Raw genomic sequence first — 23,382 nt, forward strand, 5'->3', positions numbered from 1 at the left:
GTGCTATAATACCGGGCCTGTTTGTTTGCCAACCCCAACTGACCTAACTATTCTCATGCTTGACAACCGCCAAGACCCCTTCCTGGACCCGACTACTCACTCCCCTTCCATGACTCCTGCCTGGATCTGACTACTCTCTCCCCTTCCTCAACTCCTTCCTGGACCTGACTACTCTCTCCTCTTCCATGACTCCTTCCTGGACCTGACTACTATCTCTCCTTCCTCAACCCCTTCCTGGACCTGACTACTCTCTCCCCTTCCTCAACTCCTTCCTGGACCTGACTACTCACTCCCCTTCCATGACTCCTGCCTGGATCTGACTACTCTCTCCCCTTCCTCAACTCCTTCCTGGACCTGACTACTCTCTCCTCTTCCATGACTCCTTCCTGGACCTGACTACTCACTCCCCTTCCATGACTCCTGCTTGGATCTGACTACTCTCTCCCCTTCCTCAACTCCTTCCTGGACCTGACTACTCTCTCCTCTTCCATGACTGCTTCCTGGACCTGACTACTATCTCTCCTTCCTCAACCCCTTCCTGGACCTGACTACTATCTCCCCTTCCTCAACTCCTTCCTGGACCTGGGAAGAGTTAGAACCCCTTTCAGGTTTTATGGCTTGGAACAACGAATGTGCAAGAAGAAAGTGCCAGATGAATTTTGTAAAATCCAGAAGATTAATCTGTTTAGTCTTCTCCGGTTCCTCCTTCTCCCCTCATCAGCATGCTATTAGAACTTCTAAATAAAACCATAATGATCCACCATGGGCCACATACACTCCTTGGGTAAATGTTTGTGAACATCTGAGCATCACACCTAAATAATGAGCTTGTTGGTTATTCCATCCCAAAACCATGGGCATTAATATGGAATTGGCCTCTGTTTGTTACTATAACGGCCTCCACTTTTCTGGGAAGGTTTTCCATGAGGTTTAGGAGCACATTTTGTGTGAATAAATCATCTGTCAGGTCAGGTAGTGATGTTGGATGAGTAGACCTTTCTCACAACTAGTGTTCCAATTCATCTCAAAGGTGTTCAGTAGGGATGAGGTCAGGGCTCTGTGTAGGGCACTCAAGTTCTTCTATGACCTCAAACCTACTGAACACCTTTGGGATGAGAAGACCCCATTCCAAAGATGTTCCGTAGGATTAAGGGCAGGTAGTGATGTTGGATGAGAAGACATTGTACCAAAGGTCTTCCAAAAGTAGGGTTAAGCTCAGGGGTCTGTACAGGACACAAGTTCCTCCACACCAAACTGGTCACATCATGTCTTTGTGCAGCTGGAGTGGGTCAGATCCCTGTGGAGGCCACTTGAGTTCTTCCACACCAAACTGGTCAAACCACATATTTATGGAGCTGACTTTGTGAGTTTTTTCATGTTGGATGGACCTGACTACTATCTCTCCTTCCTCAACCCCTTCCCGGACCTGACTACTCTCTCTCCTTCCCTGACTCCTGCCTGGACCTGACTACTCTCTCCCCTTCCTCAACTCCTTCCTGGACCTGACTATTATCTCTCCTTCCTCAACCCCTTCCTGGATCTGACTACGATTGCCCCTTCCATGACTCCTGCCTGGATCTGACTACTCTCTTGCTTGTCACTTGCCTTGTCTCCTGCCCGGACCTGACTATTCTCTTGCCTGTCACCTGCCAAGACCCTTGCCTGGACCTAACTACTCTCCTGCTTGGCTTGCCACCCACCAAGACCCTTGAATGGACCCGACTACTCTCCTGCTTGGCTTGCCACTCACCAAGACCCCTGCCTGGACCTGACTACCCTCTTGCTTACCACCGAATCCAGCCTGGACCCGACTACTCTCTTGCCTGGCATCTGCTAAGACCCTTGCCTAGACCTGACAACTCCCTCGACTGCTGTGACCCCTGCCTGGACTTGACTACTTTCTTACATGCTGCCTGCCTTGACCCTAGCCCAAGACATCTTGTCTGTAGCCCAGTGAACAGTCTCTACACTGTAGACTTTCAATTCCAGCCACCCCCCTTGAGGGCCAAAACACGGTGGCAGTTTGCAACAAAGAAAACCAGTATCACTAGCGTTCCCGGGCCAACGCCACTATCAGGAGCTCTGGTGAAGACCAACTGCCACTTAAATTTTGCACCTCAGGTCAGCTCACATCACCAGCCATCATAACAGTTGCTTTGGCTGCCAGAAAACTCTAACAAACTATTGAAACTTCAAAAGCTGTAGCTTAAGTCCCAAATGTAAGCGTTCCACCGAACAGCAGAAATTACTCAAAAGGTTAAGAGTAGGTGATCCGTCAGAGCCACACATGGATACCGGCCAGAGCATCATGGACAAAGATGGTTCACACGTGGCCCAGTAAGCACTTAAAAGGAGTTCACTTGGCTAATGAATTTCACTGCAACATATCTCAGATTTGCAGAGACTTCAAAAAGTAGAGCGTGTTTGTCATCCAAAGGAGTATTGTGTCAGTGATAGATACAGTCTTAGTCTTAGTGTATGCGCGTCCACAAATCACCAACCAAATGTATAGGGGTCTATCCTATGGTTCAGGTCCTCATGTAGTCTTACATATGTAGTGGGATCGTGTGGCTCCTTCCATCTGCCAGGTGAAAGAGAGGTCAGGAGAAGACACATGCAACAGTGAGTTGCTTCTGTGGGTGAAACCATGAGATTATCTCACAGGATCCTTCTATCAGTCCCGCCAATGTGTTGAAGTGTCGTCAGATCTCATCTCAGGCTTTGTCAGCAGGAAGGAGTAGGAGGCGAGTAAATACAACGGCGCACCGAGCGCACTCTAACACATTTGTATGTCTTTTGTGCACACATTTGTACAGTTTTTAGATTCATGTCTTCAAAACATGTGAGAATTTTTATATGACATTTTAATAAATGATTTTACACAATTTTGATTTTATTTTTTGGTGTGAACTTCTTCACATACACCGTACTGGAGGAAGGCGGTATAGGAAAGGAGATTTCACTTTATTATTACCCACAATTGTGCATCATATTGAAGCCTAATAGGTGTCCCGAAGGCTTAATAATCACCTATCTATGGGCGGCTTAAGCGTGTCTACCGGAAAAACCTACAAGAACATGTAAATGTGTCCTCTATGGCCTATAGAAAATCAGATCATATTTCCAAATGAAACGGGAGATTTAGCAATAATTTTTTATTTTTTACTTTTTGAAAATCAGAAATGATAACAGGAACCAAGATATGGACAAGTTAAAGTATTACAGACAAAACTCTTTTTTTTTTTAAATTTTGGATAGACATGTGCGATTTATTTCGTTTCGAATTAAAATTTTAACGAACTTCGACAAATTTGTTCATTCAGATATTTCCGAATTAACGAAAACCCATTTAACAAATTTTCGAAAATTCGTAAATTCGAAAAATTCATAAATGCATAAATTCCTAATTTTGAAAATTCGAAAGTTTGGAAATTCGAAAATTTGAAAATCTGAAATAATAACTAACTAATAATAACTTAACTATTACTAACTATTAAATTATAGGTATTTGAATTTCCTTTCAAATTTGGCTGTTAATGAAAGTAACAAATACAAATTTTCCAGAAGTTACAAATTATATGAAATAATGAATTCCATATCCAAACGAATGGAACGTAACAAATTATTAATATAAATAACAATAATAATAATAAAAACGTTTCATTATCATTATTATTATTTATTATTAATTTGTTCTGTTCCATTTGTTTAGATGCAGCATTCTTTACTTTGGATAATGCGTAACTTTGGATAAATTTGTATTCATTACGTTCATTAACAGCCAGGTTTGAAAGGAATTTCCAATACCTATAATTTAATAGTTAGTTATTATTAGTTAGTTATTCTTTTGAATTTTCGTATTTCCTTTCTTATTTTCGAATTTATGAATTTAATAATTGCGATCATAACGAATTCCGCGGAAAAAAAAAAGAAGAAAACGAACAAATTTTTCGTCAGTGCACATGTCATGTCTGAACCCCTGTCAGTTTTTATTGCTGTCTGCGCCCCCATTAGGGAAATCCCTCCCTCTTTATTTGTCCTGTTTAACATTATCATTGAATGTGAAAGTAAAAGAATATCCCTTATTTTGGGGTGTTCCCCAGAAAACCAATAGGGGGTAAATCTTCCGTGGGAGACACTAGTTCTGGGGACCAGGGGGGTCCCCAAAGAATTTCTTTAATTTTCAGGGATTTCCTCTCACTTCCTGTTTGGCTATGGGACAGGAAGTGAAGGGAAATCTCCAAAATGGGACACAGATGGTGAAAAAAAGAAAATATCTCACAGGGGTTACTTACATCCAAAATTAAAAAAAAAAAAAAAAGTTTTACCTAGAGTTCTAACTTTACCTTTAATAGCCATCTTAAAAGTATCTCTGTGTGGTGACAATTTTGTAGCGGTATTCACTAAAGAGGTTTTTTTAAATGAAGAACACAAAAACAAAAAAACTGGTTAAGGAGATTTGGTGTTTCCATCCACACAGGGCGTTTGTTTTCCTCCCCTGGACAGCTTTGCTCAGGATTATATCTTAAAAAAAAAGCCTAAAGCCGTTTTTTTTCCAAAATAGTTTAGGCTTTTGGGCGTTCTTTTATTCCATTGGTCAGAATATTCAAGTACTATTAAGTCCAAAAACCAAAATGTTATATATTGTATCTTCCTGCCATGAAGGCCCCTTTTCAGGCACTTCCTGTTATGGGATGACATCTTCCAGATGTGCTCTTGGGATGTCCTCCTCTCACATGACCCTTTGTAGGCAGAGACTATGCTGACACACAGGTATGGTCCACCATTGGCACCATAGGTATGCCCAGCCTACTGCATTATGGAGTGCACCTCAAACCATCAATCAGTAGAAAAGTGGACGGTGTCAGTAGGACAGAGGACGGTGTCAGTAGGGCAGTGGACGGTGTCAGTAGAGCAGTGGACGGTGTCAGTAGGGCAGTGGACGGAGTCAGTAGAGCAGTGGACGGTGTCAGTAGAGCAGTGGACGGTGTCAGTAGAGCAGTGGACGGTGTCAGTAGGGCAGTGGACGGTGTCAGTAGGGCAGTGGACGGTGTCAGTAGAGCAGTGGACGGTGTCAGTAGAGCAGTGGACGGTGTCAGTAGAGCAGTGGACGGTGTCAGTAGAGCAGAGGACGGAGTCAGTAGAGCAGTGGACGGTGTCAGTAGAGCAGTGGACGGTGTCAGTAGAGCAGTGGATGGTGTCAGTAGGGCAGTGGATGGTGTCAGTAGAGCAGAGGACGGTGTCAGTAGATCAGAGGACGGTGTCAGTAGAGCAGTGGATGGTGTCAGTAGAGCAGAGGACGGTGTCAGTAGATCAGAGGACGGTGTCAGTAGAGCAGTGGATGGTGTCAGTAGAGCAGAGGACGGTGTCAGTAGATCAGAGGACGGTGTCAGTAGAGCAGTGGACGGTGTCAGTAGATCAGAGGACGGTGTCAGTAGAGCAGTGGATGGTGTCAGTAGAGCAGAGGACGGTGTCAGTAGATCAGAGGACGGTGTCAGTAGAGCAGTGGACGGTGTCAGGAGAGCAGTGGACGGTGTCAGTAGAGCAGAGGACGGTGTCAGTAGAGCAGAGGACGGTGTCAGTAGAGCAGTGGACGGTGTCAGTAGGGCAGTGGACAGTGTCAGTAGGGCAGTGGATGGTGTCAGTAGATCAGAAGACGGTGTCAGTAGGGCAGAGGACGGTGTCAGCAGAGCAGTGGACGGTGTCAGTAGATCAGAAGACGGTGTCAGTAGAGCAGTGGACGGTGTCAGTAGGGCAGTGGACGCTGTCAGTAGGGCAGTGGACGGTGTCAGTAGGGCAGTGGACGGTGTCAGTAGGGCAGAGGACGGTGTCAGTAGAGCAGTGGACGGTGTCAGTAGGGCAGTGGACGGTGTCAGTAGGGCAGTGGACGCTGTCAGTAGGGCAGTGGACGCTGTCAGTAGGGCAGTGGACGGTGTCAGTAGGGCAGAGGACGGTGTCGGTAGGGCAGAGGACGGTGTCAGTAGGGCAGTGGACGGTGTCGGTAGAGCAGTGGACGATGTCAGTAGGGCAGTGGACGGTGTCAGTAGAGCAGTGGACGGTGTCAGTAGGGCAGTGGACGCTGTCAGTAGGGCAGTGGACGGTGTCAGTAGGGCAGTGGACGGTGTCAGTAGGGCAGTGGACGGTGTTAGTAGAGCAGTGGACGGTGTCAGTAGAGCAGTGGACGGTGTCAGTAGAGCAGAGGACGGTGTCAGTAGAGCAGTGGACGGTGTCAGTAGAGCAGAGGACGGTGTCAGTAGAGCAGTGGACGGTGTCAGTAGAGCAGTGGACGGTGTCAGTAGAGCAGAGGACGGTGTCAGTAGAGCAGTGGACGGTGTCAGTAGAGCAGTGGACGGTGTCAGTAGAGCAGAGATTGGTGTCAGTAGGGCAGAGGACGGTGTCAGTAGGGCAGTGGACGGTGTCATAAGAGCAGAGATTGGTGTCAGTAGGGCAGAGGACGGTGTCAGTAGGGCAGTGGACGGTGTCAGTAGGGCAGTGGACGGTGTCAGTAGGGCAGTGGACGGTGTCAGTAGGGCAGAGGATGGTGTCAGTAGAGCAGTGGACGGTGTCAGTAGGGCAGTAGACGGTGTCAGTAGGGCAGTGGACGGTGTCAGTAGGGCAGTGGACGGTGTCAGTAGGGCAGTGGACGGTGTCAGTAGGGCAGAGGATGGTGTCAGTAGAGCAGAGGACGGTGTCAGTAGGGCAGAGGATGGTGTCAGTAGAGCAGTGGACGGTGTCAGTAGAGCAGTGGACGGTGTCAGTAGGGCAGTGGATGGTGTCAGTAGAGCAGTGGACGGTGTCAGTAGAGCAGTGGACGGTGTCAGTAGAGCAGTGGACGGTGTCAGTAGGGCAGTGGATGGTGTCAGTAGAGCAGTGGACGGTGTCAGTAGAGCAGTGGACGGTGTCAGTAGAGCAGTGGACGGTGTCAGTAGGGCAGAGGATGGTGTCAGTAGAGCAGTGGACGGTGTCAGTAGGGCAGAGGATGGTGTCAGTAGAGCAGTGGACGGTGTCAGTAGAGCAGTGGACGGTGTCAGTAGGGCAGTGGATGGTGTCAGTAGAGCAGTGGACGGTGTCAGTAGAGCAGTGGACGGTGTCAGTAGAGCAGTGGACGGTGTCAGTAGGGCAGTGGACGGTGTCAGTAGAGCAGTGGACGGTGTCAGTAGAGCAGTGGACGGTGTCAGTAGAGCAGAGGACGGTGTCAGTAGGGCAGTGGACGGTGTCAGTAGGGCAGTAGACGGTGTCAGTAGGGCAGTGGATGGTGTCAGTAGGGCAGTAGACGGTGTCAGTAGGGCAGTAGACGGTGTCAGTAGGGCAGTGGACGGTGTCAGTAGGGCAGTGGACGGTGTCAGTAGGGCAGTAGACGGTGTCAGTAGGGCAGTGGACAGTGTCAGTAGAGCAGTGGACGGTGTCAGTAGAGCAGTGGACGGTGTCAGTAGGGCAGTGGACGGTGTCAGTAGGGCAGTGGATGGTGTCAGTAGATCAGTGGACGGTGTCAGTAGAGCAGTGGACGGTGTCAGTAGAGCAGAGGACGGTGTCAGTAGGGCAGTGGACGGTGTCAGTAGGGCAGTAGACGGTGTCAGTAGGGCAGTAGACGGTGTCAGTAGGGCAGTGGACGGTGTCAGTAGGGCAGTGGACGGTGTCAGTAGGGCAGTGGATGGTGTCAGTAGATCAGTGGACGGTGTCAGTAGAGCAGTGGACGGTGTCAGTAGAGCAGAGGACGGTGTCAGTAGGGCAGTGGACGGTGTCAGTAGGGCAGTAGACGGTGTCAGTAGGGCAGTGGATGGTGTCAGTAGGGCAGTAGACGGTGTCAGTAGGGCAGTAGACGGTGTCAGTAGAGCAGTGGACGGTGTCAGTAGAGCAGTGGACGGTGTCAGTAGAGCAGAGGACGGTGTCAGTAGGGCAGTGGACGGTGTCAGTAGGGTGGAGGATGGTATCAGTAAGGCAGTGGACGGTGTCAGTAGAGCAGTGGATGGTGTCAGTAGGGCAGTGGATGGTGTCAGTAGAGCAGTGGACGGTGTCAGTAGGGCAGTGGACGGTGTCAGTAGAACAGTGGACGGTGTCAGTATGGCAGTGGACGGTGTCAGTAGAGCAGTGGATGGTGTCAGAAGTTTTTTATTTTTAATCACATATTTACTGGCCCCTTCTCAGCTCTCCATCCTGAAACGATCCCCTGCAGCAGCCGTGGGAGAGGGGAAAGCCAGCATTGCTGTGGGGGAGGGGGGCAGAGGAATACACAGGGGGGACGGGGCAGCAGAAAGAAGAGGGAGGAACAAGGGAAGAAGGGATGGCAAGGACGGCATATACTGGTAAAAATCCTCTGTAATTTTTCCCCTGTAGCAACTGAATGCTGCCGGGGAGAGGAGGAGAAGCCTAATTTCAGCTCAGTTCCAGTAAGAGCCACCCCTTCCCCGCACCTTCCTGTCCAGGTTTTGGGGTTTGGCAAGCAGGGATCGGGGTCTACCCATCACCTGCCCATGATGAACGGGTATATCACAATCAACGGGGTTGTCGACGCCCAGATTAGGGTGTGCCCAGGCACACCTAGCACACCCTGTGTGCACACCTGTGATTCGCACTGTAGGTAAACCAGCTGACCCTGGAGCGAGTGCATGTAGACAGGGAATATGGGGAAGAAACGAGGGACTAAGGCCTTGGTGGACTGAAATGCGTAAGCATGGAGATTGTACCTTGCATGGAAGAAACGGGTGCCGGCGCTTCCCTCCTCATAACACATTGCTGGCTAAATCTTTGTTTCTTGTCTAGAATTTTGTATGAATTGTTCTTCCCTAAAACACAAATCATTTCCTCTTCTGGGAAATTTCCATGTTTGCAAAATCCATCTGAACCGAATATTATCAAAATGATGAATCTGAATAAAAAAAAAGAAGAGATGTCCCCCCCTCCCCCACAGTCTATTCACATCCTGTATAGTCTATGAATGATCGAATCTCCGATCCTCTGAAATGCTGACATTTATCTCTGTTGTTCTTTATCCAATTGGGCTAATTAGGTTGTTATGTTACTTTATAATTAGACGTTTATATCACCATCTCCGATTATCAAGGAATTCCACAGCCGGGATTCAGTGTATGAAGGGAACAGAAAAAGATCGATCGAGAGTCAGATTATTCTTTTATGTTATATTTTGTCACCCGCGGGGCGAGACTGAGAGACCGCACTATAATATAGGCCAAGAGACCGAAATTCAGATTCACGCCGCGAAACGAGGAATAATCCGGGATGAAAAATCAGCGGCCTAACCCCTTCAGCCCCCAGAAACATTTACCCCCCCTTCCTGACCAGCCCTTTTTTTTGTGATTCGGCACTGCGTCGCTTTAACTGACAATTGCGCGGTTGGGCGACGTGGCTCTGAAACAAAATTGATGTCCTTTTTTTTCCCACAAATAGAGATTTCTCTTGGTGGTATTTGATCATCTCTGTGCTTTTTATTTTTTGCGCTAAAAACAAACAAAAGACAATTTTGAAAAAAAACAACAACAATATTTTGTACTTTTTGCTATAATAAATATCCCAAAAAAGAAATAAAATAGAAAAGAAATGTCTTCATCAGTTTAGGTCGATATGTATTTTGCTACATTTTTTTTGTTTAACCCTTTCATGACTAAGCCTATTTTTGAAATTTGGTGTTTACAAGGTAAAATCCGTATTTTTTGCTAGAAAATTACTTAGAACCCCCAAACATTTATATATATTTTTTAGCAGAGAATCTAGAGAATAAAATGGAGATTGTTGCAATATTTTATATCACACGACATTTGTGCAGCGGTGTTTTAAATGCAAATTTTTGGAAAAGGGACACTTTCATGAATTTTAAAAAATCCAAACAGTAAAGTTAGCTCAATTTTTTTTGTATAATGTGAAAGATGATGTTATGCTGAGTAAATAGATACCAAACATGTCACGCTTTATAATTGCACGCACTCGTGGAATGGCGACAAACTACGGTACCTAAGAATTTCCATAGGCAATGCTTTAAATTTTTCTTACGGTTACCAGGTTAGAGTTACAAAGGAGGTCTAGTGCTAGACTTATTGCTCTCGCTCTGACGATCGCGTCGATACCTCACATGTGTGATTTGAACACCGTTTACATATGCGGGCGGGACTTACGTATGCATTTTCTTTGCTGCGCGAGCTCACGGGGACAGGGCCTTTAAAAAAAATTTTTTTTTGTTTTCTTATTTATTTTATTTAATTATATATTTATAAATTGTGTTTAAAAAAAAAAATTTTTTGATGACTTTTATTGCTGTCACAGGGAATGTAAACATCTCTTGTGACAGTAATAGGTGGTGACAGGCAGTGGCGTCGCTAGGGGGTGGCTATTGGGGCTATAGCCCTGAATCTGGGGGCCATAGCCCCGAGTCTTCTACCTAGGGTTGTCTCCGGGCTCCATCTGCTCAGCTGGTGGCCGGGGGAGGAACATGACTAGTTAATGTTAACAAGTACAAGTTCTTATCTATATTCAGCAGTTCCGACAATTTAATCATTGTCCCGACCTCCACTTCTGTACCAATCTGCCGGGCAATGTAATTGTCGGGAACTGCAGTCCCCCCTGATGTAAGGGGGGGGCTCTCTGGGGTGGGGATCCAAACTCAGATATGCAACTATATATATATATTACTTATTATTATTCAGGATTTATATGGCGCTGACAGTTTACGCAGCGCTTTATAACATGAGGGCAGACAGTACAAGTACAATACAATTCAATACAGGAGGAATCAGAGGGCCCTGATCATTAGAGCTTACAATCTAGGGGATATATACATACACACACACATATATTATATATACATATGCCCGCCCAAGCGTATGACTTTCTTTACTTTGCTGCTTTGGGCTCTAGCCCCAGATCTTTTGTAGACCTAGCAACGCCCCTGGTGACAGGTACTCTTTATGGAGGGATCGGGGGGTCTTAAAGACCCCCCGATCCCTCTTAGCCAAAAACGGCGATTCTGAATACTGTGTATTTTTTTAAAACCGGCGCCATTGGCAGCCGGGTAAACGGGAAGTGACGTCATGACGTCGCTTCCGTGTTTACCATAAGGAGGCTGGAACCAAGCCGCCCAGGGGTTAGTTCCAGACCGCCCCCAGCCGCCGGAGGCAGCCTATTGGTCACCGGGCCTCCCGATCCCACGGGAGGCCCGGTAAGAGCGGCTGGAGGCGGTGGGAGGGGGGGACATCCCCTCCCGTTCCTCCGGTATAACAGCCGAGCGGCTTTTAGCCACGTCAGTTGTAATACTCGGATAGCCAATTGCCGGCTCTAAACAACGGGACCGGGATGATGCCTGCAGCTGCGAGCATCATCCCGGTATAACCCCCGGAAAGCCGAGTACGCACATCTGCATACGCTCGGCGGGAAGGGGTTATTATTTGTTTATTGGTTACGAAAAAGGCATACAGAAGAAATAAAAGTGTGAAAAAAATATATATACAAGAATAAACAAGATAAACATTGTCCGAAGACATTCAGGGACGGTAAATGTATTTTGCTACATATTTTTGGAAAAAAAAAAAATCGCAAAAAGCGTATATTGATTGGTTTGCACAAAAGTTATAGCGTCTACAAAATAGGGAATAGATTTATAGCATTTTTATTATTATTATTTTTTTTTTTACTAGTAATGGCAGTGATCTGCGATTTGTAGCGGGACTGCGACATTGCAGCAGACAAATCGGACACTTTTGACATATTTTTGGGACCAATGACATTTATACAGCGATCAGAGCTATAAAAATGCACTGATGCAAATGCAAGTTCTCTTCCAATAGTGCAGCCTTCCCCCGCGATCGGTACGCCGTTCGGTTTCTTGACCTTGTGGTGACGACAGAGTCGTTGGCAGCCCACTTCCAAAATGGCGGATTTGTTGATTGCGCAATTGTGCGCAACATCACTTCCGCCTTCTGGATATTGCGCATGCGCATTAGCACCCAGAGTTGCCTCCACATCCCAGAAGTGATGTCAGGCACTTCTGGAACGGAGGGGGGATATGAATGCGACAGACGCCGCCATTCTCTGCCAGAGAGAGAGAGTCTTCATCTCTCCTCTCCCTCCATATTCTTCAATCTATCTCCACTTACAGCTTAACGCTGAAAAACGCTAAAAAACGCTATTGCAAAAACATTGAATAACTCACTACAAAGCTGTTAGCATTTTTAGAACTTCATTATAACATCCGATGTGCATGAGGTCTTAGAATTAGGGGGGACCACCGCAAGTGCTAAAGGACACCAAGATGTTTTATTATCTATATTTCTTTTTTGTTGCTGCTATTATTCATTTCATTTTGAGATTATTATGAGAACTGTGGGGTTCATTTAATAAAGGCAAATATGCACTTTGCAAAAAATACCCAATCACATGCAAGGGGAAAAAAAAGAAGAAAACAGCATTTTTGCTTGCACATGATTGGATGATGGAAGTCAGCAGAGCTTCCCCTCATTTAAGCTCCAGAGCAGCTGCACTTTGCAGAGTGCACCGTCTATTTGCCTTCAGTAAATACCCCACTGTGCACTTTGCAAGTGAAGTTGCTCCAGAGCTTAGAAATGGGGGGAAGCTCTGCTGACTTCCATCATCCAATCATGTGCAAGAAAAAAATGCTGTTTTCTTCTTTTTTTCCCTTGCATGTGATTGGCTGTTCTTTGCAAAGAGAAGCTTTACCTCATTTAAGATCTTGAGCAGATACATGGGGCTGATTTACTAAAGGTAACCAGCAAATGCAGACGCTCTGGATTTGAGGGGGAATATGCAAAAAAAAATAGAAAAAACACATTTTTGCTTGCACATGATTGGATGATAGAAATCAGCAGAGCTTCCCCTCATTTCAGAGCTTCTCCTCAGATCTACAGCAACTTCACTTGTAGTGCACAGTATGATTAGCAAATCAACCTCCCCATGTCTGGTACAGAAGGTGGGTGTTGGAAGGTGTTTTGCCCTGGGTGTCAAATACTCAAAGTATGCCACCATTTTTTTCTTTTCTTTTTTTTTTTATGCCATATTTAATTTGCATTTATATTTTTATCTACATGTTCTTTTTTATGTTACTTAACTTTCCACAACTTACAGATCATTCTAATGTACCATAAGCTGTAATTATAATAATTTTTAGCATTTGGTTCCTGAGAATTACTACAAGGGTTCCTTCGAAGGGCTGATATAGACGTCGAGGTGTTGAGTTATTTGCAATATATGGAAAATGAATGTGAAAATCAATATGAATAAATAAAAATGTGAAAATAAACATGAATAAACACATATGGGAATCCAAAAGTACATATAAAGAGATATAAAAATTTAATTTGTATTTATATTTTTATATGTTCTTTTTTATTTTACTTAACTCTCCACAACTTACAGATCAGTCTAATTAGCTGTAATTATAATCATTTTTAGCATTTGGTTCCTGAGAATTACTACAAGGGTTCCTTTGGGGATAAACACATTGAGAGAGGCTGACATAGACGTCGAGGTGTTGAGTTATTTGCAAAATGTTATGATTTATTTGGAATGTATATTTGGTTTTCTTTCACGTGCTTTATGTCTTAATCTCTGCAAATTTGTTAATTTAAACAAAAGTGAAATGTATCAATTCTAATTAAAGAAGCTAATATTTGAAACAATAGGGATGACTCTGGATTGCCACCAACTTTGCTTTACTTAATCTGCTTTATCAAGATTCTCTTTTAAAAAATTTAGACAAACTGGGATCTCATTGCTGTATTTTAAATTTAATCTGATTATAATTTGTTTCTTTTATATTTCTAATATGTCTTTATAATATTAACTCTGTTCACAGAGTATAGAAAAAAAAGAAGTATTCACAACTGATCTAGATTTTATTGTAGAGGTGACCAGATTACATAGTTACATAGTTAGTCAGGTTGAAAAAAAGACACAAGTCCATCAAGTTCAATCAAAAGAAAAATCATACAATCTAATATACCCAATACTTCACACACAGGTGATCCACAGGAAGGAGAAAACCCCCAGCAAAGCATCATCCAATTTGCTACAGCAGGGGAAAAAATTCCTCCCTGATCCCCCGAGAGCCAATCACATTTTCCCCGGATCAACTTTATCTATAAATGTTACATAGTTACATTATGTTTATTTTCTGGAGACAATTTTTTCCAAAGACAGAGTTTCAAAAACCTGGACAAGAGATCCAGATAACTGACTCACAAAGAATGATTCATAAAGGCCGATAATATAATTATTGGATATTGGAGAACGGTTGATTTTGAAGTGCACTTGGAAGTGAAGTCGCTGGAGATCCGAGGGGGACATTCAAGGAAAATAAAAAAACAGCATTTTAGCTTACACGTGATTGGATAATAAAATCAGCAGAGCTTCCCCTCATTTCAGATCTACCCCTCAGATTTACAGCGACTGCGCTTCCAAGTGGACTTTCAAGTATATTTTGCACTTGTAGTTTGCACTTGTAGTGCAAAGTGGATTTGCCTTTCGTAAATAACCCCCACAGTCTCACTCACACTGCTGCATTTATAATTTCCTCTATAATATGGAGTTTGGTTAAGGCTGTGGAAGCTTTACAATAATGTGCAGCACTGTACACATTAAATAAATAAATGCAATCATACATGGAACATTAATGTGAAAATAAACATGAATCAACACATATGGGAATCCAAAAGTGCATATAAATAAATATGCATAAAAATCCAACAAGTCCATAAAATTAATACAAATCCAGAATGTGTTATGAATTATCATTTATAAGATGCAACTTATATGTTAGAACTATTGTGACTGAATAGCTCAAAATATTAAGTGAAACAAAATCCACATTATTACTGGTTAAGATTTACTGTAGATTAAGATGTTCTGCTTTTTTCATAACTTACTTTGTATTAAAATGTATTCCCTTCATTATTTCTTTACAAACATGTTTAAGATGGAAATGGTTATACACAATGTATACTTTATTCTTTATAATAAATCTTTATTGCAAAAAAAAAACTAATAAAGTCCATTAATGAATTTCTTAAATATATATATAAATAAAAGTCTAAAACTCCTAGAAGAAAATAGACCACCATGAAGAGAAAGAAGAATTTTGTACAGATCCTCCTTCCTGTGTTGAACAGAAAAACACAAATCCCCTGTTGGTGGGACTTTTTGACTTTTTAGGCACTGGGATTACAAAATATATATATATATAGATGTATTGATGGAAAAAAAATCAAACTATAATCCGATTAGTTAAAAGACAGCAATAAGATCTAAGGTTTGTCTCAATATTTCAAAAAAGAATCTTGATAGAGCAGTTTTAGGTAAACCGATTTGGTGGCAGTCCTCCCAATTGTTGCAAATATTAGCTAATTTAATTAGAATTGATACATTTCTTTATTGTTTAAATTAACAACATTTGCAGAGATTGAAATGTGAAGCATGTGAAAGAAAACCAAATGATATATACACCAAGTCTTAAATAAAACGTCAGTAAAAACATTTTGCAAATAACTCATCTCGACGTCTATATCAGCTTTTCTCAATTTTTTTATCCCCGAAGGAACCCTTGAAATAATTTTCAGGAGCCACTGCTAAAAATGATTAAAATTACAGCTTATTAGCACGATCTGTAAGTTGTGGAGAGTTAAGTAAAATAAAAAAGAACATATAAATAAAAATATACATAAAAAATGAAATAATTATATTTGTATGCACTTTTGGATTCCCAATTTTTTTCTTCATATTTAGTTTCACATTCATTTACCATATATGAATTTATTTCTTTATTGAAAGTGACATCGCTGCACATTATTGTAATGATTTCAGTTGGTATTTTTTTGTGTGTGAATATTAGTGTGGGCGGCTTTCTTAGGGTATATTTTGGTGAGCACTTTAGCTTACAGTTTATTTTATTCTTTGCTCAAAGGGGTGTGAAAGCACCTCAATGGTCTCTAAACAATCACATTTATGAGGGGGCCATGAACAGAATCAGGAACTATGTTGGGGAATCACACCAATGAAGTCTTCCTTGACTGGTCATCATACCATTGGGGTAATGGTCCTCAGACCATTGGCAGAAAGTCATCTTCCCTATGGAGATTTGTATAGGCTTTAACAATGGCCACACACACACCAGGCAATTTAAACCAACCTTAAAGAGCCTTGAAAATGTCAGGAATCACAAGGGAACTATGTCGGAGAGAATCACACCAATGAAGCCTTCCTTGACTGGTCCTCATACCATTGGGGTAATGGTCCTCAAACCACTTCCAGAAGGTCATCTTCCATACAGAGCTTCTTATAAGCTTTAATAATGGCCAAACACACCAGGCAATTTAAACCAACCTCAAGCAGCCTTCAAAAATGTCCAGAAATCACAAGGGAACTATGTCAGGGAATCACACCAATGAAGTCTTTATTGATTGGTCCTCATACCATTGGGGTAATGGTCCTCAAACAATTGGCAGAAAGTCATCTTCCCTATGGAACTTCGTATAGGCTTTAATACTGGCCAAATTGACATGTAAACACTTAAAAGATGGATCTCAGACTACTGAATAGTCACCAATACTACTCCACTGATTCTTGCCTCGGAACGGGGTACCTCCACAACTATTTGGCAATGTCGGAATATAGGGGAAAAGGGGGGGGGGGCATGGTGGTCATCCCACCCAAACAAAAGTTGTAAAGGGAACTATGTCGGGAATCACATCAATGAAGTCTTTCTTGACTGGTCCTCATACCATTGGGGTAATGATCCTCAAACCACTGGCAGAAAGTCATCTTCCCTATGGAGCTCCATATAGGCTTTAGTAATGGCCAAACACACCAGGCAATTCAAACCAACCTCAAGCCGCCTTCAGAAAAGTCCAATTTGATGAATTTGTCCTACCATCGAAAACATCTACCAACACTGAATAATGATTTATAGTGAAGGTGCTGATGGTGCCAAAATGTGTACAGTCATTGTTACAATTAAAAGCTGGAATTGCCTGAAAGTTGCCAACGTGTGGTTAGCACTAATAATCCAACCCTAAAGCTTGCCATACACATGGTCATTTTCAATTTAGATTGCCAGTAATTACCACAAACTAAGCAATCTACCAACCACTAGATCTCAGTCAATTGTGAAGTCAAAGCTAGAAAAAAAATGATGAAAGCATCAATACAGTTGACTGAAAGATCCAACCAAAAATGTATAAAAACCACAACAATTTCTTTGAAAGCGATCAAATTTTTGTTGCAATTTTAAATCCATATTCTTGTGGTCAATCAAAACCACCACTTGTATGTCTTCGCTTTGGGACTTTGACAAAAAATAGATTTGAAAGTTTGATTGCTGTATCAAATTTCCATGTATACGGCGGCCAGCTCTCTAATTATTGTAATTGGGTTATGAAAAGATCTATCAATCACTTTCTACGAGATCAGATTTTTCCACCCAGTTCAATTGGCGGGATTTTAAACCCGTCCCCTTGTGGTAAATATCGAAAACCACCATCGTATGTCTTTGATTGCTTTGGGACTTTGGAAAAAAATAGAAGCAAAAGTTTGATCAGTGCGTCAAATTTCCATAAATATATAAATAAATATGACGAGCTGAAGAGTTAGAAGACTCTATTGTGGAATTGTGAAAAAATGTATTGAAAAGAGATCAGATTTTTACCCTCAGTTCAATCGGTGCGATTCCAAACCTGCTTGCGTCCAGTCACAATCACCATCGTATGTCTTTGATTGCTTTGGGATGTTGACAAAATTAGAATGAAAAGTTCGATCGTTGTTTTAAATGTCCATGTGTATGAATGTGCTAAAATCGGGTCATGAAAAAGTATAAAGATTCATTTAAAAGTGATTCGATTATTTTCTCACCGTGTTGCATTGGCACAAATTCTAAACCCATCTCCTCGCCTTCATCAAAACCCCCATTTCATGTCTTCAATCGCTTTCAGATTTTGACAATTGGAATTGGAAGTTTTGATCAAATCACATTGCCTCGTCTATGGCCAAACCGAGAGCTAAAAGACTCCATTGGGTGATCCAACACTTCACCGTCTACCTGAAGGCACATTTGTAGAGTGCAGTATATATTTCATGTACTATAGAAACTTAAACTCAAAAAAAGGAAATTTACATTTTGAATCAACAAAAATATGTCGCCAGAAATTTTAACTGAAACAAATAGAAAGTCTGTTATAAATAAACCGTAATACAGAAAATGTGCATCTTACCTGCGGGATCTGGGGCACAGCTGTCTGCTCTCCTGACAGTGGTTTGAGTTTTGGGTTCATGTCTCATGTCTCCGCCCCTCCCCCCCGAATACAGGAAGTGTCTATTCTGGGGCCACAAAATAAATATGGGGAAGTGAGCATGTGCTAGATCAAAGGGCAGAGATACAATCATATCATATACTCCTCAAATAAAGAGCAAAGCAAAAAGACAATTGTGCGTGTGTGTATATATATATATAATAAGTATTGAACACGTCACCATTTTCTCTGTAAATCTTTTGGTAAAGGTGATATTGACATGAAATGTCCCCTACATGTTGGTAATAACCCATCCAATCCGTACATACAAAGACACCAAAACAAATCCGTTCAGAGATGAAGTTCTGTGTAATAAAATGGAAGGACACAGGGGAAAAAGTATTGAACCCCCTAACAGAAATGTATTTAATACTTGGTACAAAATCCTTTGTTGGTAATGACGGCTTCTAGGCTCTGGCTCGTGTATGGAGAAACTAGTCGCATGCGTTGCTCAGGTAGGATTTTGGTCTTCAAATCTTGAAGGTTTAGTGGGCCTCTTCTATGAACTCTGATCTTTAGTTCTTTCCATAGACTTTCTATTGGATACAAGTCAGGTGATTGGCTGGGTCATTCTAGAAGCTTTATTTTCATTCTCCTTGGCTTTGTGTTTGGGATGATTGTCCTCCTGGGATGTCCTCCTGAGATGTCCTCCTGGGATGTCCTCCTGAGATATCCTCCTGAGATGTCCTCCTGGGATGTCCTCCTGAGATGTCCTCCTGAAATGTCCTCCTGGGATGTCCTCCTGGGATGTCCTCCTGAAATGTCCTCCTGAGATGTCCTCCTGAGATGTCCTCCTGGGATGTCCTCCTGAGATGTCCTTCTAAAATGTCCTCCTGAGATGTCCTCCTGGGATGTCCTCCTGAGATGTCCTCCTGGGATGTCCTCCTGGGATGTCCTCCTGAGATATCCTCCTGAGATGTCCACCTGGGATGTCCTCCTGAGATGTCCTCCTGGGATGTCCTCCTGAGATGTCCTCCTGGGATGTCCTCCTGAGATGTCCTCCTGAGATGTCCTCCTGAGATGTCCTCCTGGGATGTCCTCCTGAGATGTCCTCCTGAGATGTCCTCCTGAGATGTCCTCCTGGGATGTCCTCCTGAGAGGTCCTCCTGGGATGTCCTCCTGGGATGTCTGCCCTCGTATCATCTCCATCATCCTGGTAGATGGCAGCAGATTTTTATCACCATTCATCCTTCCTTCAATGATATGAAGTTTGCTGAAAAACAGCCCCGCCCACACCATGATGTTCCAGCCTCCAAACCTCACTGTTGGTATGGGGGTGTTTTTGGGGTGATGTGACCTCCAAACATGGGGTGTATTATGTCATCTAAAGAGATTAGTTATAACTAGAGAATGTTCTCTGTTGCATCAAAGGTATCTTCAGAAAGTCACCGGGGGGGGGGAGGGAATACCCCTCACAGCTAGTAGCCCAGTATTATTAATACAGTTATTTAGAGTATATAGCACTGAGAAATGCCACTTTAAGAAGGCAGGACCTGATATCAATACTAGGGGACGGCAGCAACCACACAACCCAGCCATGGGCATGCATACATACACCAGGGTCAATTAACCTACCAGTATGTCTTTGGAGGGTGAATGGAAACTCACATACAACTTCAGACAGTATCTTGGGTGGGATTCTAACTGAGGACCAGGGGGTGGCACGTCCATTAAGGGCGTACGGGGGCACCGCCGCCTCTATCACGCCACCCCCCTATATGGTTAATGGATAGATTCATGCATAGCATGAATCTATCCATGGCCTCCGCAGCCACCCCCTAATCAGGCGTCCGGCCCGTTTAAAGATGTCGGGCACCTGAATTACAGCACTGGGGGTGTTTTTTTGAAGCACCTGATCAGAGCCATAGGCTCTAATGGGCTTCACAATAGGGGGGCTCGGAGAGCAGAGCATTGTGCTCAGAGCCCACCTAGGTGTGTTAGAAAAGCAAATGAATATTCACTTTTCTAACACTGAATCACCTCTCCACCAATCAGGAAATGTGGGTCTGTTACCCGTTTCCTGGTTGCCTGAAAGGTCAGGCAATCCTATTGGATGCCTAGAAGGAGGGGAAGAGATGCACAGCGGAAGCCGCCATGATCTCAGAAGAAAAGAGGACACAGGAGACACTGCCAGATGCCCGCCACAGCCTGATCCCCTGCCTGATGTGCCCGCCGATCCCCGATGTGCCCACTGATCCCTGCCGCCGATGGGGTAAGTGCCGATGGGGACAGCGGGGGTGGGGTTTGAGGTGCCGCAGGGGGGGGTTGCTTGCCACACCCTCCAAACATAAAAACACCAGCCACCACTGCTGAGGACCCCAGTGCTGTAAGGCAAGGCTTCTATCCACTAAGTTGCTGTGCTACTACAAAAGTCATGCGTGTTTTGGTGCACTTCAGTACGTTTTTTTTGCTACTGAAGTAATGTGATGAGGTGCCATTCAAATGTATTATTGTTCAGGATTTATATAGTGCCAATAGTTTTCACACTGCTTTACAATATAAAGAGAGACGGTACAATAAAATTCAATACAAAAAGATTAGGGGGTCCTGTTAGTGAGAACTTACAATTTTAAAGGGAGGGGTAAGTGACTGAAAAGGTAATAGCTGTGGGTGGATGAGTTGATGGAGCAAGTAGGACTTTAGTTGTTGGGTGGAGGCAAGAAAAGACTGTCCTGAGATGAGTCTTCAGGGATCGCCTACAGAGAGACAAAGTGAGAGATAGCCGGAGAGATTGGGGTAGGGAGTTCCAGAAAACAAGAGCGACACCAGAGTCCTGGAGGTGAGCATAGAAATAGGTGATGAGGAAGCTAGAGAGCAGAAGTTCAAGGGAGGAGTGAAGAGGATGGTTTAGGTAATTCTTTGTGAAGAGGTTGGTGATGTTGCTCCGGGGGAAAGTTTTGGATGGTATTGTATGATGTTGTATTTTGAATTGTATTTATTGTGTGATTGGAAGCCAGTGGAATGATTGGCAGAGAGGGGTGGAGGACACTGAATGGAGGTCAGTGGAGGGATTGGCAGAAAGGGGTGGAGGACACTGAATGGAGACCAGTGGAGGGATTGGTGGAGAGGGGTGGAGGACACTGAATGGAGGTCAGTGGAGGGATTGGCAGAGAGGGGTGGAGGACACTGAATGGAGGTCAGTGGAGGGATTGGCAGAGAAGGGTGGAGGACACTGAATGGAGACCAGTGGAGGGATCGGTGGAGAGGGGTGGAGGACACTGAATGGAAACCAGTGGAGGGATTGGTGGAGAGGGGTGGAGGACACTGAATGGAGACCAGTGGAGGGATTGGCAGAGAGGGGTGGAGGACACTGAATGGAGACCAGTGTAGGGATTGGCAGTGATGGATGGAGGACACTGAATGGAGGGCAGTGGAGGGATAGGAAGAGAGGGGTGGAAGACACTGAATGGAGGCCAGTGGAGGGATTGGTAGAGATGGGTGGTGGACACTGAATGGAGACCAGTGTAGGGATTGGCAGTGATGGATGGAGGACACTGAATGGAGGCCAGTGGAGGGATTGGTAGAGATGGGTGGTGGACACTGAATGGAGGCCAGTGGAGGGATTGGTAGAGGTGGGTGGTGGACACTGAATGGAGGCCAGTGGAGGGATTGGTAGAGGTGGGTGGTGGACACTGAATGGAGGCCAGTGGAGGGATTGGTAGAGATGGGTGGTGGACACTGAATGGAGACCAGTGTAGGGATTGGCAGTGATGGATGGAGGACACTGAATGGAGGCCAGTGGAGGGATTGGTAGAGAGGGGTGGAGGACACTGAATGGAGGCCAGTGGAGGGATTGGTAGAGATGGGTAGTGGACACTGAGCTGTTGGAAAGGTAGATGAGTCCGGCAGCAGCATTCGTGATAGGCTTGGCAGGGAGGGGGGGGAGGGGGGTTGGGTCCTGTGTGACGGTAGGTCAATGAAAGCGAAGTTACAATAGTCGAGTTGAGAGATAGCCGGGGGGGGGGGGAATTAGAAACTTGGTGGCATAATTGGTGAAGAAGAGGCATGTTGAAAAGGAGGGGCTTTGCAGCAAACGTCTCTGCGATCACACGCTGCGGCACGTTGTGGTATTGTCCGGTGAAATAGGTTTTTTTCTGTATGATGCTACAATGAGAAGATCTGAATGGGTCCTTATAGTAATTCGACAAACTCGGTTGCACCTGCACACCGCCGTGTACATTGTACTCATTTATATCTTCTATATACAGGCTGTACCGTACATGCGGAAGGGTTTTGTCTTCTCCTATCTGCCAGCTGTCACCATGTACTTATCCCCCTCATCTACTGAACAGGATTCAATCCAAGATAAACTGCGTAAGAAATAGAAAAGAGAGCGAGCGTTGACATGAAGAAACACGAAGAGACGTATCCGATGGATACAGAAGCTTTGTTCTATTATCCTGGATCTATTCTTCTGCCAAAAAAAACAGAACCCTCATTAGCCTCATTCATTATTTTATACAGCAAGAAATTATAAAAAAATAGTTGGATGACTCAAATAATAATCAAATATAGAAAAAAAGGAGAAGAAAACAAATACAAAAAAGCCTCTTCACATCTTTGTGTAACATTCAATGCATTTAAGTTGGCCATAGAAGGAGAGAATTTTAATAGAAAATTCTTAATCGGGGTGACGAGTGCAGCTGCAGCATCGCCCACATATCTTTTTTTTCCAGCCGCGATTCCTTACATTGTAAAAGCCGTCATAGCAGTTGCTTAGCCGCTTGATTGCAGTGCTTCTCTGGTCTCGTTCGTGCGATTGGGGAGCTGGAGAATGGATCCGCCAGTGACGGCGGTTTGCCCTAGAGCTGTCCGTGGACCAGAGATGAGAAATAGGAGACCCGCTACATGACAAGGAGGCGTGTCCACAGTCCCAACATCCCCTGAGGGGTGTTCCCAGTCCCAACATCCCTGAGGGGTGTTCCCAGTCCTAACATTTCCCCAAAGGGGTCTCCATAGTTCCAACATCCCCAAGGGGTGTTCAAGTCCCAACATCCCCCAAAGGGGTGTCCCCAGTCTCAACATTCTCCGAGGGGTGGTAACAGTCCCAACATCCCCCAAGGGGTATTCCCAGTCCCAACAT

The 23,382-nt window shown here is 44.2% G+C and overlaps 1 protein-coding gene across 1 annotated transcript in view; it reads right to left on the minus strand.

The window, feature by feature from the left end:
• The window catches only part of LOC141105520 (uncharacterized), a 58,385-nt gene extending 40,057 nt beyond the window's left edge, over positions 1–18,328 (minus strand). The window contains exon 1 of the mRNA XM_073595381.1: positions 18,222–18,328. The gene's annotated coding sequence lies outside the window, so the exon portion shown is untranslated. The remainder of the gene's footprint in view (positions 1–18,221) is intronic.
• Positions 18,329–23,382: the final 5,054 nt, after the last annotated feature.

This window comes from Aquarana catesbeiana, linkage group LG08, assembly GCF_042186555.1.
Source record: "Aquarana catesbeiana isolate 2022-GZ linkage group LG08, ASM4218655v1, whole genome shotgun sequence".
NCBI lineage: Eukaryota > Metazoa > Chordata > Amphibia > Anura > Ranidae > Aquarana > Aquarana catesbeiana.